Source organism: Chlorocebus sabaeus, chromosome 20 (genome assembly GCF_047675955.1).
Source record: "Chlorocebus sabaeus isolate Y175 chromosome 20, mChlSab1.0.hap1, whole genome shotgun sequence".
Taxonomy (NCBI): domain Eukaryota; kingdom Metazoa; phylum Chordata; class Mammalia; order Primates; family Cercopithecidae; genus Chlorocebus; species Chlorocebus sabaeus.
This window is the reverse complement of record NC_132923.1, coordinates 53297979-53316105: the sequence shown is the minus strand read 5'-3', so window position 1 is coordinate 53316105 and position 18127 is coordinate 53297979.

The window sequence follows — 18127 nt, the reverse complement described above, 5'->3', positions numbered from 1 at the left end:
CCTGGACACACCCCTGCCCCTGTTGCTGCTTCTTTGCTATCTGAGTAGAAGTTTTGCTGGGGAGCAAAACGTCTCAGTGTGAATCACCCCTGAGGTGAAGCCAGTATTCAGAAGAATGACAGGGCCCGTGGCAGATGCCACTCTGTACATGTTGAGAGAAATCATGTCAATGCTACATCAATTAGGCTCTTGTTTCCACCATGCGGAGAAGTAGGAGGTAGAGCAAATCAGCTAGCTTTCCAGAGTACGTTGTTCTTCTGAGAAGCTGTTCAAGGTTTTATTTGTTTGCTTTTTAGTTTGTTATAATATTTGTCCAATTGGAAGGTGAGCTATAAGAACTCAGCTGAGTTGGAACAAATACAATGTCCTTTATGGTCCTCTCCTGGTTCTCTGCAGGGAGCTGGGACAGTGACAAGGTGATCAAATGTACTCAGTGCCAGAGAAAGGGCATGCTTAAGAGTGAAAGGAATCTGTTGACAAAAGAGAAAAACACGTCAACCAATTTTTCTTCATAAAAAGAAGAGATAATTGATCTTTTTCCCACATCCCTTAGGGCCCATAGAGAAATAGGACAACAATTGTCATATTGGGAGTGGAAAAAAAGACTACTTGAGTTTGCCAGAGGTCAGGGTCTGAGCATTATTCTTCCAGGAACCCCGAGTGCCTCAACGGTTGCCAATGAGCCGTAAATGTTAGTTTAATGGGATTGAATTAAATTGTATTGAATTATAGATATTGAAAAAAGAGGCAGTTCCACATGGTGATGGCATTATTGAGATATAATCTGCTTGAGGATAATCTTATATGGCTGTTCCATATTGCATTCAAATGTTCAATTCTCCCAGTATTGAACTCTTAAGAGATTATGGATTCTGAGAACCACAAACTCCACCCCGAGAAGAAGAAAGCAACCACTTACTCAAAAAAAAAAACAAAAAAAAAAAACAAAAAAAAAAAACTAACCAGGGGCACCACCACCACCACAATATGCCTGATACCTCTCCTGCTTACCCCATGAGGCTTTATCTCCCACCAACCTTCATGGGACTTTCAACCAAATATTTTTTAAATGCTTAAAGCCTGTGAAAAAATCAGAGAGATAGAGGACAATACAAACACACACATATACACACCAGCACCACCATATCATGCAAAGGTCGAAGAGCCAAAATTAAATTTTGTTTTTCTACCAGGATCCAAGTTTTATGATGTGCCAGTTTCACTGCATGACATTTTTCAGGCAGAACTCATCCTTGGGCAAAATACACTTGGGCCAATAAAATCAAATGGACCAACCACTTTTGATGTCTCCTACTTTTTAAGTCAGAACATCAGGCAATAGCAAATTCATCAGGAAGATGACCTAAGTCTACTGAATGCTTACTGTGTAGAAGTGTTATTTTCTGCACTGTTGAAAAGTTATCAAAGAACTAGAGGAGAAATTATCTTCCACGTAGTATCACAGGGTAGTTGGAGCGCTGGAATTGGGGCAAGAACATATCAGTCACCCTCCCTTATTATCAGATAGATCATCCAAGTCCATTTTACTTAACATTAATTCTACCTCACTAAAATCACACTTAAAATTGTGATAAAGATGAAGTTACAGGAGATAAATAATGTTTGAAAGCACATTGCAAACTGTAAAGTACATATGAATGGCAGTGTTTCAGGATTTTTAAAACCCAAGTAGGAAGGCAACCCAAAGGCATCACATTGTGAACATTTGGAGGGCTGGAATTGTGTCGTATTCCCTGATGTGTCTCCAGTGTCTAACAGTTTCTGGAACTTATAACTATTTGTTTAAAAACTTGATGAATATTTAGTTAATAAGTGGTATGACGATAGTTACCAATAAAGTATTACAAGTACAATAGCATAAACAGTACAAATAAGTAATGAGGGCGTGATCCTGAAGATAGTTCCTGAAGGGGACAAAAAATGGAAAGGAATGTGATGGGGGGAAGGAAGAAAGGGAAGTGCAGACGGAAAAACGAAGCAGAGAGATTTTAGAACAAACACGGCATGTGCTGCAGGTGGAACAGGGACAGACTTGCCTGGAGCAGAAAGTCTGACTTAAGAGTAATGAGAGATGAACTTTTCAAAATCATAGAAATAGAAAAGAGGATAATGTAGGGTTAGGAGATGAAGAGCCATAAATGCCCAAGTGAAGCATCCTCTGTCGTTAGTTGGACTGGACACATAGAGAAATAAACAGCATATAATAAATATTTCATGAACCTCATAATCTAGCAGATGCAATTGTTCAAATAACTTACTAGTGATGAGGAGCTGGATACAATCCCTAAGGAGACAATTGAAACTAACTTAGTGTCATGAAGGTGGCCTTTCATGAAGGAGGTGGCTCCTGAGCAGTGTTTGAGCCATAATGCCACAGACTGAAGTTGGCACAGGGAGTGTGGATAGTGTGGAGTCAGGGAAGTCATGATGAGTTTGGATTTAAAAAGAAATATGGCTCTTGAGTAGGACAATTATCCAATTTCTCCTTCATTCATCAAGCTTCTACAAATTCAGTCCACTTTAAATTCTTCCTCTGGGCTCCTACATCATATGGTAATACACTCACTTAGATGTTCCTTCCCTCTTTCAGTGCTTGCTTAAATATATTTTAGTCTTATCTCCTGAAAGCAGAAAATAAATGTTTAAGAGCCCTTTCCTTGTACTCTAAAGTCATGTCTGCCAAAAGCCTCTGCATTTAAGTCAGCAAGAAGAACCCACACATAATTCCCCAGTATACCAGACGGTAGGCCTCTCACTCCCATCTGTTTGCAACAATGTCCCTGGACCCTCTGGCTATTGTTCGGAACCTGCTGCCACTTGGAGCCATCCCCATCTGGCCCCATCTCTTAGCTCTGATACATCTCCCTGTCCTTTTCTCATCCTTTGGAGATCACACTTACATGTGGACTCTTAGCTCCTGACTTTTGGCTTCTGGCCCAGGACCCTTGTTATAATCCTCCTTCCCTGACTCTGGCTGTCCTGGCTGATTATCCACTCCCACCCACCAGCCTCACATGACCCATCTTCTAGCCCCAATCTGCCAATGATCTAATATGCTAAAAGCATATTAGCTAGGACTTAACATAGCACCAGGACACACAGCAGATTCTTAATAAGTATTTTACATAATTTAATGAATTAATTTAAAAAGATGTTTGGCGGTATTTTTTTTCTTCTGGCAGCTGTATAGGTTTCTATATATTGAGGATATAATGCATGTCCACCAGCATTCTTGGGCATTGACAACACCCCATTCTTTAGTGAGACCCACCCCTCCAAATTCAAAGAACATTTTGTTTGACCTCTGCAGAGACAGCTTACTTTGAGGGGCCCATGTACCAAAGGCGGAACTATAGACACATGAACTGCATCTTAAGCACAGCACATGGTGAGAACTCTGTGTAACTTCCCCGTAAGTTAGACAAGTACTTATAATGAAAGGTTTGTGAGTTCAGAAAGCCCCGGGGTATTCGAAAAGACAGTTCGGCTTCCTGTCTGGGAAGAAAATGACAGCTCTCCTCACTGGGATTAAGCTTCAGATATTCAAGTGCAAAAAGAGAAAACTTTGAGTAATGTATGGGACCCACTGCAGGAAATTTGGTGCCTCGTGAGCATTACCCTGTGGAATCAGATGCCTAATGTACTGACAGTGCACAGAGCTGTTGGGCATCATTTCAGGAAAGGACGATGCCTTTCTCGCTCCAGGCATCACCACAGAGGCTGTACCTACACCCGCTCATAGAGAGATGACAGCACAGCCAATCCACTCACCTTCCACAGACAAGTGTTGTTCCTAAAGATTTTCCAGGCTGCTCCCTTTCTTTCCAGTTCTACCTCCACCTGAGTCTCAGCCACCCTTACACCTCCATTGGACAGCTGCAGCCACTTTCAGACTGGTTTCCCCACCCCAGAATTCACTCCCTTCAAATGTGTTCTCCTTGCACCCCAGAAAGTGATCTAAAACTCAAATTTACTTGGTACTCCACTAAAAATCTTTCACTGGTTCCCTGTTGCCTGTAGAATAAAAACCAGTCTTCTTACCACAGCATGAAGAGTTTTCTCTGAGCTGGCTTCTGCATACTTCCAGGGCCTTGTCTCCCCACCCACCCCCTACCCCAATTTCTGCCTTCTCCTTTCCATTCTAATGGTATTGAACTATGTGTAATTCCAACCACACCATGATATTTGGAACCACCAAACTTGTGCTTATGCTATTTCCTGTGCCTGCAGCACTTTTCCACTCCTTTTTCACTTGGATAACTCCACTTTTTCCTTCAAGATTTAGCTCAGATCCTGCAGAAAAGACCCACTGACCCTGATCAGCCTTGGCTAGATGTCCTATTTCTCTGTGCCCCTTTCCACCCTGTAGTACCTAGTGTCTGAGCACTCTCCTGTTTCCATGCTTGTTTTCCCCCATTTCACAGGTAATTTCTATGCCATACTCCGCTTTGAATCGCAGGATGAACACTTAAATCAGAGCATAGCCTCATGAGTATAGGCAACCCCAAATAAGATCCTCCAAGTTACATGATTTCCAAGCTATTTGGCACCATAGTGACCCCTCAATAAACATTTCTTGAATAAATGAATGTAAGTACATTTCCCAAGCATTTGCAGGCAACAAATAAAAAGACACAAAGCCTGAACAGATGTTGGATTTAGGTAGTGGAGTTAATAGCTAATACAAAGAGGCAAATAAGGACAGTTAGGATTCTAAAATAAAATGAGCCATAAGAAAAACCAGGTCAATACTTTGTAAGGAAGGATTTAGTGTTTTTCAATGACAAAGAACTACAAATTAAAACTCTTGAAAATGATAGTATAATCTTTAGGTTTCTGAAGAATGACTTCAGTGTCTTCGACAAACCTCCAGAATATTGATTTATTGTATTATTGACTGCTAAAGGGAGAACTGACCCTGGGGAATGATTTAATGATAGTCTCCAATGAGTCACAGAAGTGTTATCTGTTCATGAAAATGGGAATTTGAAAAAGAAGAAACTGTAGATATAAATTATGTAGTATTTTGGTGATTTTAATACTATGCTTCACAAAAGGCTAAGGGAATAAGAAGAGAATAGAGAAACTTTTGATTAAATAACAAAGCTGGATCAGTATTTAAGGGACTGTGGATTTATGAGTGTGGGCACCTAAAAGGGAGAGAGAGGACCAGAAAAATTTAAGGCTCAGCATTAACAAGGATTTAGTTCATTTTGTTCTATAAAGGTCAGTGATAGGAAAGACATGCAAGATCAGCCTCTCCCCCGATACAGAAGCCACTCCTGAGTTCTAAATTGTCACTTCTGAAATCTGCATTATTATCACAATAGACCCCCCGCCTCAGTCTATCAGTTTTGTTATAAGAAAATACATAAGATTGGGTAATTTATAAAGCATATAAATTTATTTCTCACAGTTCTAGTCTGGGAGTCTAAGATCAAGGCATCAGTGGGTTTGGTGCCTGATGAAAGCCCCTGGCTTCCAAGGTGGTACCTTGTTGCTGCTCTTTCACAGTGGGGGCATGATGTGTCTTCACATGGCAGAAGGGACAGAGGGCAAAAGGAATGAACTCCCTCTGTTAAGCCTTTTTAGAAGAGCACCTAATCCCATTCATGAGAGTGGAGCTCTCATAACTCAATCACCTCGTGTAGGCCACACCTCTTAATACTGTTGCATTGGGGATTAAGTTTAAACATGAATTTTGGTGAGGACAAAAATATTCAAACCATAATAACGACTTTCTTCAAATCACCCTTTACTAGGATGAATTGCACCACCAGGCACTGAAAGGAATGTGAATAAATATGTAATTTAAAGATTGGAAGATGCTTTGTCTCCAGAAGAAGCCCATTTAGTGAAACAGATATAATATTCCAGGAACATTCAAGACTGTGTAAGGCAGAGCAGGAGGCATCCAAGCTGGTGGCACTCACTCTTTGTCTACACTGCACAACTCCTGATAGTCCTAGCAAAGCACAGGCAACAGTGGAAACCAATTTTGAGTAAAAAGTCACTTGCCAGTATCCATTTTTACTTCAAATCCATACCTGATCTGATAGAAGAAATCTCCCAGATATTGGCCACTTTTCCAGCTCAGAAACTTTAAGATACAAACAGACTGAGCATACCATCAGTGTAGAGTCAAATAGTAAGCAGTAAATAAAATCTGGATATTGTTTTGTGGGTTTCACACTGGGCCCTCTGCGATCTCTCACTGGGCCACTTTTTATCAATTTGAAAATTCTGGAAGTTATATCGGAACTGGGAGTCCCAAACTTGAATGTCCTCAGCAGAAAAGCATGTAGCTTAAATGAATGAAGCATAGATACCAGACAATATGGAGAAACAAGAGCTTTGCAGGACTGGAGAGCAAATGACTTATCTAATATTAATTTTCAACTTTAATTTTACAGGAAAATACTGACTTTGCAAACCAAATACATCTGGAATCCGAATCATCTTGCAAAACACTAGTATGTGATGACCTCTGTAGCATATAATTCCTAAAGTCCCTTCCAACATCATGTCTCTCTTCACAGATTTATGAGAATATCATAGACCAGTAGCCTCTAAAATGCTTCAAGGGTCTGGGACCTACATTGACTGCAGATATTGCTTATATCTGCTTGATCAATCCCACCAGAGGCAAAAAAAAAAAAAAAAAAAAAAAGAGAGAGAGAGAGAGGTGACATTTTGGGCTCAACAATAAATGCAAGACAAATTCAACAACAAAAACAATCCTAAAGTGGAAAATCTGGTAACAGTATTCAGTACTTGCTATGGTGACACTCAACTTAGTCAATCAAGAGAAATGCTTTGGATACACATCCTAGTCTTCACTGGGAACTGCCAGAAAAAAGAAAGGTTTCAGAGACGGAACATTTTCCTGGAAAAAAATGCATCAGGCAAACCCCAAAGCCAAAGCAATATGACTGAAAATATAAACTCATATATTCATTTAATGAGCACATATCAATCACCTATTTGGTGCTATATGTATATAAGGTGTTCTGAGATCATAGACAAAGAAGAAATAATTATTTGTGAGGGAGTCTAGGAAAGCTTCACAGTGAAAATGATCTTCAAAATGAGGCTTGAAGGATGGATGAATGTTTGATGGTAAGACAAGCAATGCAAGACATCCCAAGTAGAGTGAACAACATCACACTAATGCAAAGAAGTAAGGAAACGCAAGATATGTTTGGGAAACATAGCCATGACTGGATAGAGAGAACAGTATAACTTTGAGAAAAGAACATATAATGTGAATTGAATATGAGCTGTGTGACCTTGGGCAACTCATTTCTCTTCTCTGAAAAATATGTTTCAAGAAAAAATACAATGTGATATCTATTTTACAATATTGCTGTGAGGATGTTTTATTTTTTAAATAGTTTATCATTTTATTAGTAATAAAATAATTCCAAATGGGTTATGAAGAAAATGTATTCATTGAATTTGATGAGATTTCTAAAAACTCTAAATGAAGATATGTTCACCCAATAAACAATAAAACATCAGCAGAACTATCATATACTGAGCAAAAAATCAGGCTAATACGAAAAGCAACATGCAAAAAGACACAATATAAAGGAAGACAATCTGCTGAGTATTAAAGACCATCTGAATATGAACTCTGTGCAATCAGCACAGAACTATCAAATCCAAACCTCCCCAAGGTAAGTTTGGCTGATGTAGGCCAGAAGTCAATATGGAGGAAAAAGTAAGTTCCTGAGTGCAAGAGAGCTGAATAGTGTTTTGGAGCATTTCCCTGGCTGGTATAAGCAGTATTAGAAAATCTTTTTGGCAAGGGAAAGAAATAAATACAAATGAAATGTAACATTTTTAAGTTAGCCAACTGTCTCAAAAATGATAACAGTATCAGTAAAGTAACAAGGGAATCACTTTAAAACATTATTTGTTGTGGGTGCAAAAGACATTCAAAATGGATTCATTTAAAGGTTTTACAATAGCTATGTCCAGGCACTTAGGCTTATAGGAAGAAAGCATAAAAGAAGACACTTTTCTCCCAAGGAGAATTTCTTTAAAACCAAGGACATTGCTAAATAGCAACATTATACTTGATAAACAATAATTAGCATCAAAATAAGTTTAATGTTCTGCCCAAACCAGTCCCAGATGCTGTTTAATAACTAAGATACAAACTAATTTTGTTATAACAAGCCTAGACCAATTCTATCAAACATATTCTTAGTTAGGTATCTAGTTTCATTTAATATTTTGAAAGTTTGAAAGCTCATTTGACAGTCAGTCAAGCCCCACTGTGAGGATTTTTTAAAAAACCTATAGTGTATGGTACTGGACAGTGTAGTTTACAAATTAAGTTAATAAATCTTGATAAATTTATTTTTGTTATTATTGGCATAAATAGTTGATGAATTTCAAGACAAAACAAAACTTTACAGTTGTCATTATAAGCTATATTCTAATCTTGTCCTACATTATTAATCACGTAGAGCAGTGGTATCCAACCTTTCTGGTACCCAGAGACCAATTTCATGGAAGACAATTTTTCCATGGGATGGTAGGGGCTTTGGGGGATGAAACTGTTCCACCTCAGATCATAAGGCATTAGATTCTCATAAGGAGCATGCAACTTAAATCCCTCTCATGGGCAGTTCAACAATAGGGTTCGCACTCCGGTGAGAATCTAATGACCCACTGATCTGATAGGAGGTGGATCTCAGGCAATAATGCCGCTTGCCAGTCACTCACTTCCTGCTGTGGAGCCTGTTTCCTAACAGGCCACAGACTAGTACCAGTTCATTGCCTGGGGGTTGAGCACCCCGATGTAGTGGATGTGGTGGTATGTGAGCCAGATCTCCCCTTCAGGACTGAGGCACTTATTCCCTCAGCTGTCAAGTATACCACCTGTTGATGGCTGTCTTCTGCACCCTAGTCCAAGAGTCGCCCTCTGCCAAAGGAAGCCACCTTCTATAAGGTTAGACTCTCTTTCCAAAGACAACCTTCATCCAATGACTGGTTGATGGGAAGGTACAAAGCCCTAAACATCTTGCCTCAATTTGGAACAACTCTGTAGAACATCCCAGATCCAGAGCTTTCTGTGGGATGGGCTGAGTTCTTTGTTGCAACCGTACCAGAGTTCAACTACTCTCTCCATCCATTTCTGCTTCCTCACTTCCCTACTGGTGCAGTTCCTGAGAGTGCTCCCCAATAAAGTTTTTGTATGCAAATCTCCATCTCGGAGTCTGGTTCTAAGTAAAAATGTATGCCCTGGCCCACAGATAAAATGGAGTCCCCATGGTTAATTGAGATCTCAGGCTACCAGGGCTGGATGAGGAAGCTGTGGCAAACTCGGTTCTCAGAAAGATATTGTAAAAGCACCACTGGACCTCCTTTTCTACAATCAAGCCAAATCAGTTCCTGTTGTTGGTGCCAAGATAGACTACAGCTAGAAATTCCCCAAATGACCAACAGACCACTTGGTGCCCACTGACTGACCACCAGGAAGAGAGACTAGCGACCTTGGGCTTAAAAGTCATCTAATCCACACTGCTTCTCACTCCCCTGACTACGCTCCTCTGACCTGAGGTTTTTTTGCCTTTATAATCTCCTGATCACTGACCTCACATAGGAGCATGATTTCTTTTTATACCAGGGGCTGCATCTCCACAGTATGCAAATTGTTTCTTATAGAAAATGAAGCTTTCGCTTTTCCTTCCACAGATCTCATGGTCTTTTGTTACAAGGAACTTGTCTCAAGACAGACATACTCTGTTAATTCACTACAATACTAAGAACGTCAATGGAGTTTAGGTCTGTGAGAATGATTCATTCATAACATCTATCACCTTAAAACTTATTGACTAGGGCCTAAGGCACAACTGCCTTGCCCTGGGCTGAATTCTGCCCTAGAGCAGAGTTTTCAGTGGCCTCGGTGTACTCTTAGTAGTATTTCTACTAAAAAGCCAACATAGAGGGCATAAACTGCAAGCCTTAGAGACACAAACAAGAAACAACATTTGACCATTCCATGCCCTCCAAATCTATTAGATGCCACCAAACAAAGGCAAAAAAAAAAAAAAAAAAAAAAAAAAAAAAAAAAGCAGGTTTCAAAAAACAATACATTCTCTGTCTTTCAGCATTGTGAGGGAAGGTGTCTGGTCTGAAATCATTTCTCAGTATAACGCACACCCCAAAACCCCAAAACAGCTTAACACAGTGGCAAGCCTAGAATGAAAGCACTCATGTCAATTACATGGAAATGTTCTTACACCAGGATTGAGAAGTCACATTTGGGACGTGTATTCGAAATGGACAACTAGACAAAATGTATTCGAAATGGAAACTGAGAAAGCAAAGGGAAGCATTTGTTCCCTTCCAGGTGACAGGCAAGAGAAAGTCTTGAGCAAGATAGCTGCTAGAAATCCAGGCTGGTCTCTTCAGAACTCTTGTTCTCAGATTTGCTAGGGTCTTTCCTTTGGTGGAAAGAGCTGATTGCACTTCTAAAGGCAGCTTGACCTTTGCCCCATCCCACTAGCTGAATGAAACCAAGAAAGACTGCTTGAATGCTTACACCCTCAAAGCGGATTTGTATTTATAAAGTAGCCAAAGCTGTACTTGGCAGTGTTTCTTGGTTTCACAAACAGAGAGAGACAAATTCACAGGAGTGAGAATAACTCTCTCACATGCTTTACCATACTTTACACTTTGTTGGGAAGTCAGCAGAGAACTTCGCACTTCATTGAAAATCCATTAAAACAATTACCAGGTCATTAGCACAGACTTATAAGTACTAGCTTTCAAACTCCCTTACTAAAGAAAGCTCTTTGCTAGACCTTCAGCTGCCTTTGCAAGTGTAGTCACAAGGAGCTTTAACAGATAACCAAAACAGACAAAGAAACATTAAAAAAAAAAAGTGTACTCACTGAAAAATAAAACAAAGCATCACGCATGAATCATTTAATGAATCAATTATATAACAGTATATGGTACATAATACTGTCATATGTATTACTGTCTCTTAATTGTATCTGGATAAGTAAAGTAGATAATCAGTAAATGTTGGTTGATTCAGGAATATGTTTCCCTAGGCAATCACAAACAACCACTGAGTGACTACCAAGGTTTTACTGCTTTTGTGTCAATGACTCTCACTTGTATCTCTAGCCCAGATCTCTTCCTTGAACACCAAACTAGCATTTTCTGCTATTCACTTGGTATCTCATTTGGATGTCTACTAAACCTCTGAAACACAATATGCTCAAAACGAGACTCTTGATCTTTACCCAAACCTGCTCTCTACCTCAGTTACGGGCAATTCCATTCTGAATAGCTGGAATAGCTGAAATCAATGTTATTTTTTTCTTTTTGTCTTTACTGAAGTATAAAAGAAAGATGATAAACTGTACAAATCTAAAGTATACAATTTGATAAGTTTTGATATATGTATACATGTGAAACTATTATCACAGTCAAGACAGTAAACATATCCATCTTCTGCAAACATGAAACGTGTCCTTGAGTCCCGTCGTAACCTCTCCTTCCTCTTCCTCAATACTTTCTCCCATTTCTCTTACCAGGCAACCACTGATCTGCTTTTCCTCACTATAGATTAGTTTGCATTTTCTTGAGTTTTATATAAATACAATCATACAGTAGGTACTTTTTCTTCTCTGGCTTCTTTCGATGAGTGTTAATTTGAGATTTGTTCGTGTATTTGCATTTATCACTAGTTCATAATTTTTCATAGCTGGGTAATATTCCATTGTATGGATGTGCACACATTTGCCTATCCTTTCACTATTAATGGACATTTAAGTTGTTTCCTCGTTTTAGCCATAAAATAGCTTCTATAAGTTTCTAAGAGGCTACTAAACAGGTGTATGTTTAAATTTCCAAGAGACTGCCAAACTGCTTACCAAATGGATTGTGCCTTTTGATAATACCACTAAGAATATTTAAGAGCTCCAGTTTCTCCACATCCTCCTAAACACTTGATGTTGTCATTTTTTTTTAATTTTTGGCTATTCTAATAAGTGTATTGCAACTGTATCAGAGTTCACCTACTCTCTCCACCCATTTCTGCTTCCTCACTTCCCTACTGGTGCAGTTCCTAAGAGTCCTCCCCAGTAAAGTTTTTGTATGTAAATCTCTATCTCACGGTCTGGTTCTAAATATTCATTGTGGATTTAATTTACATTTCCCTAATGAACAAGGTGTTGAGCATCTTTTCATGTGCTTATTTGTCATTTTTATATCCTTTGTGGAATTGTGCACTTTTTTCTTTTTTTGAGACAGAGTCTTGCTCTTGTTGCCCAGGCTGGAGTACAGTGGCATGATCTGAGCTCACTGCAACCCCTGCTTCCCGGGTTCAAGCAATTCTCCTGCCTGAGCCTCCTGAGTAGCTGGGATTACAGGTACCCGCCACCATACCCGGCTAATTTTTGTAGTTTTGGTAGAGACTGGTTTTCACCATGTTGGCCAGGCTGGTCTCGAACTCCTGACCTCAAGTGATCCGCCTGCATCGGCCTCCCAAAGTGCTGGGATTACAAGCATGAGCCACTGTGCCTGGCCAATTTTTTAATTTTGTTGTTTGATTTTTTTATTATTGAATTTTGAGACTTTTTATATATATTAGGGATACAAGTCTTTCAGCAGATATGTGAGTTAGAAATACTTTCTTCCAGTATATGGCTTGCTTTCTTCTTTTCTTTATATTGTTTTTTAAGAGCAGAATTTTTTAATGTTAATGAAGTCCAGTGCACCAATTTGTTCTTTCACAAATCAAGCCATTGGTGCTATATGTAAGAACTCTGCCCAACCCAAGGTCACGGAGACTTCAGAGATTTTCTCCCAATTTGAAGTTTTACGTTTAGGTCCAGAATCTATTTTGAGTTAATATCTGTATATGGTGCAAAGTATGCAAGGTATGAATCAAAGTCATTTTTTTTTTCTTTTTCATTCTTCTTTTTTGTTGGCACATGGCTAGCCAATTTTTCCACACATTATTTGTTCAAAAGACTTCTCTCCACTGAATTGCTCTTGTGCCTTCATCAAAAATCACTTGTTCATATATTTGGAGTCTATATCTGAGCTCTCTATTCTGATCTGTTTCTCTATATTTATGCAATATAATACTGTCTTGATTACTATCGCTTTATAATAATTTGAAATCAAGGAGTGTTAGTTCACCATCTTCATTCTTGTTTTCAACTTTGATTTTGTTTTGGCTATTCTAGGCCCTTTGCATTTCCACATGAATTTTAAAGTCTGGTTGTAAATTTTTACAAAATAACCTACGAAATTTTTATTTGAATGCCATTGAATTTTGGACATCTGACATATTAGAAATATTGAGTCTTCCAACACATGAATAAGGCATGTATCTCTACTTATTTAAGTCTTTTTAAATTTCTCTCAGGAATAGTTTGTAGGGTGGGGGGAAAGAAATAGCTTTTCCTCACCTATCACTAGGTTCATGGCTAAGGTCCTTAAAATGAAAGACACATTAAGAAGGTAAAAGCATACAAATATATTAAATGTAAGTTTTATATAACATAGGATCTTTCAGAAAAGAAGAATCAAAGAAATAGGATTTTATGCTAAGTTTGATGAAGAAATGGATAGCAGAGGAGAAATATTATTGGACAAAGAGGGTATGATCTAATAGTAATAAACTTGGGGGAACTTAGAAAGGCCTGTTTTTTCAGTCTTCTCTGTGTTTCCATGTCTTCACAGTAAGGATGTTTCTTTCCTCTTGAATGAAGACCTTATGACTTGCTTCAGGGGAGAAGAGCTGGAGAAGGTCAGAGAGTGATCCTCCTAGGTTTTATTACTTTCTGAAGTGACAAGATGCCATATTTGGGGGTAGCATTTCCTGGACCCCATTAGTAGTTTTCAATATACAGGTTTTGCATAATTTTGTCAGATTTATTCCTAAAGGTTTCATATTTTTATCCTATGATAAACTGCTCCTTTTGTTTTAGTCTCTGATTGTTTCTACTACACAGAAGCAAAATTAATTTTGTATACTGAGATTGTGTCTTGTATACTGGCCAACAGGTTCTTAGTTATAGTAGTTTTTACTAGATCAAATTTCATCTGATTTTCTAGATAAATAATTATGTTGCCTTTGAAGTAAGTCAGTGTTTCTTCTTCTCTTTCAATACAGCTGCCTTTTATTTCTCTTTCTTACCTTAAATCACTGGCCAGACCTCTAGTACAATGTGGAATGGAAGCAGTAATTGCAGTCATCCTTGCCTTCTTCCTGATTTTAAGGGAAACATTCAGTCTTTCACTTATGTATGACGTAACTGTAAGTTTTTGGTAAATGTCCTTTAATCGGGTTGTGGAATTTCCCTCCTATTCCTAGTTTGCTGAGAGTTTTTAAATATCAGGAATTGATATTGGAACTTGTCGATGCTTTTTCTACATCTACTGAGATGATTATGTTTTCCTTTTTAGTTTGTTAATATAGGAAATTGCATTGATTAATCTTCTAATGTTAAATCAATGCTGCATGCCTCAAAATAAACTCCACTTAGTAATGATGTGTTAGCTTTTATGTATTGTTGGACTCAATTTGATAAAATCTGTTCAGAATTTTTGTACTTACATTCATCAAGAATATTGGTTTGTAGTTTTTCTTTCGGAAATGTCTTTTTCTGGTTTTGGTATCAAGATAATGCTGGCCTCATAAAATAAATTGAAAAGTAGTCTCTCCTTTTCAATTTTCTGAAAGAGTTTGAATAGCATTGATACTATTTCTTTTTAAAAATGGTTTGTAGTATTCACTAGTGAGGCTATATCTCCTTGGACTTCTCTTTGTGGAAATATTTTAAACTATGAAATCTGTTTTTAAATTAATATAGGAATATTCAAATCATCTCTTTTTTCTGAGCAAGCTTTGATTGTTTGTGTCCTTCAGGAATTTTGTCACTTTCGCCTCAGTTGTGGTGTTTATTATCATATCATTAGTCGTAACATTTCTTAACTATATTTTTAATATCTGTGTAATCTGTAGTGATGTCACTTCTGTCATTTGTACATTGCAATTTGAGACTTCTCTTTTCTCTCTTATTAATTTGGGTAGAGGTTTATTAAATTTGTGTGTGTGTGTGTGTGTGTGTGTGTCTATCACCCATGCTGGAGTGCAATAGTGCAATCTTGACTCACTGCAACCTTCCACTGCTGGGTTCAAGCGAGTCTCCTGCCTCAGCATCGTGAGCAGGTGGGACTACAGGTGTGCACCAACATGCCCATCTAATCGTTTTCTATTTTCAGTAGAGACAGCGTTTTACCATGTTGGCCAGGCTGGTCTCAAACTCCTGACCTCAGGTGATCCACCGGCCTCCACCTCTCAAAGTGCTGGGATTACAGGTGTGAGCCACAGCACCCAGCTAGGTAGAGGTTTATTAATTTTATTGATTTCCTCTGGGTAACCACTTTTGGTTTCAGTGAATGCTTCTGTTTTCTATTTCTTTGTTTTCTGCTTTGATAATTTTTTTATTTCATCTGCTTACTTTATTTTTTTTCTTTTCTAATCCTTAAAGTGGGAGGTGAGATCATTGATTTGATACCGTTCTTACTGTCTAATATAGAGATTTAGTGCTATAATTTCTATCAAAGTACCTTTAGTGGTACCCCAGAAATTCTGATATGTTGTGCTTTCATTTCATTTAGTTCAAACATTTTCTAATTTCTCTTTTGATTTATTCTCTGGCCATAGGTTATTTAGAAGTGTGTTATTAGTTTCCAAATATTTGTGGATTTTCACAGATATTTGTTTTAATTTCTAATTTAATTCAATTTTTGTCAGAAAAAAATACTTTCTGTGATTTGATTCATTTTAAATTTATGAAACCTTGTTTTATAGCATTACATATTATCTATCTTGGTAAAAATTTTGTGTGCAGTTAAAAAGGATGTTTGATCTGCTATTGTTGGGGAACGTGATCTGTCAATGTCAACGAGGTCAAGTTGGTTGAAGTGTTGCTCAAACCTTCCACATTCTTATTGATTTTCTGTCTAATTTATTTTATGATTTCTTAAGAGAACAGTGTTGAAATAATTGAGAATTTACCTATTTCTCCTTGAAGTTCTATCAACTGTTGTTTCATGTATTTTGAATCATTGTTATTAGGGGCATAAATATTTAGGGTGATTATATTGTATTGATAGATTGACACCTTTATCATTATGAAATGAACTTCATAATGTCTGGTAATATTCCATGCACTGAAATCTATATTTTCTGAAACTACAATAGCTCCTCCAACTTTCTTTTGATTAGTGTTATTAAGGTATACCTTTTTTCCATTCTTTTACTTTCAATTTACTTACATCTTTATCCTTAAATTTCATTTCTCGGAGGCAAAACATTGTGTCTCATATTTTTATGCAATATGAAATTCTCTTCCTTTTAATTGGGGGTTATAGACAATTTACATTTAATATAATTATTGATATGACTATATTTACATCTATCATCTTGGAATTCTTTTGTCCCCTTTGTCTGCTTGATTTGCCTTCATCTGTATTAATTACTTTTTATGATTTTATTATCTTCTTGTTTTTGGTTGTTTAACTATAATTATTTGTCAACTTTAGTGGTTTCTTTAGCATTTTTAGTACATATATTAACTCATCACAGTCTACCTTCAAGTGATGTTATACAACTGTACATATAGTATAAAACTTTTAGTGAAAACAAAAATATAAATAAATAAATATATCTTATAGTAGCACACTTGCATGTCTATCTTCTTGGTATTTATACTATTGTCATATATTTTGTTTACTCATATGTTATAAACTCCACAATACATTGTTATGATTGTTGTTTAGATAACTCATTATCTTGTAAAGAAATTTAATTAATGAGAAAATGTCATATAGTTTGTCATATAGTTGCCATCTTTGGTTCTCTTTATTTCTTTATGTCAATCCATGTTTCAATCTGATGCTATATGCCTTCTGCTTCGAGAAGTTCTTTAACATTTCTTATAGTGCAGGTCTGCTGGCAAAGAAGTCACTCAGAATCCTGTCACATGCTACAATATGAATGAAATTTGAGGACATTATGCTAAATAAAGTAATTTGAAAAGACAAATACTATAAGACTTAACTTATGAGGTATCTAAAGTAGTCAAACTCTTAGAAAGTAAAATGGTGTTTTTAGAGGCTAAGAAAAGGAGGAAATGGGAAATTGTTTTTCAACTGGTATAGAGTTTTAGTTTTGTAAGATGAAAAATTTCTAGAGATATATTGCACAACAATATGAATATAATTAACACTACTGAATTGAACACTTAAAAATAATGAAAATGGCTAAATAATATTCTATTATCCATGTATAACATATTTTATTTATTCATCCATGTGTCACAGGATCCTTAGGATGTCATTTTGCCAACCAGAAACCTCTGTGGCCAGTGGCGCCAAAACTCAGGCCTGCTGGGCTTATTCCACCCACTCAGCCTGGCAGGCTGTGCTCAGCTCATGCCACTGGCCTGGATCCCATGCCTGCCAAGGGTGAGCCAGGTGCGGAGCAGCGAGGAGTGCATGAGGAAGTGAGCACGGGGTCCAGCCACTGCACACAGCCAGGCATGCTGGTTGCTGTGGTGGAGCAGCCAGCTCCAAGTGCCAACATAGGTGCTGGCTCCATGTAAGCCTGCAGTTGGATCAGGTGCACCATAAGCAGCTTCCACTGTAGGCACCTGTGTCTGGCCAAGAGGAATGTGGTGGCACCCAGAAGCTTGAAGACACCAGAAACTGCAGAGCCCTAAAGAGGGTGTCACCACCCCAGCCTGGGGAGCCCCTAGGTCTGGGCTCCCAAAGGGCCTCAGCTCTTCTCTTGTTCTTGTTGCCCACAATGTGGCAAGTGGTGTGGGGAGGGGAGGCATGTTCAGCCTTGTTTGTGTTGCAGCTCTTCCAGTTCTGCCATTTGGTTGGCCCCAAGTTCTTGTCCCACATCCAGGAAGAATGAGGTAGGTCAACAACTGGAGGGCAAGCAAGGCAAAGAGGTGCTTTACTGAGCAACAATACAGCTCTCAGGAGACCCAAAGTGGGTAGCTCCTTTCCACAGGCATGTCATCTCAATAAGTGCAGTGCTCAGTGGAGA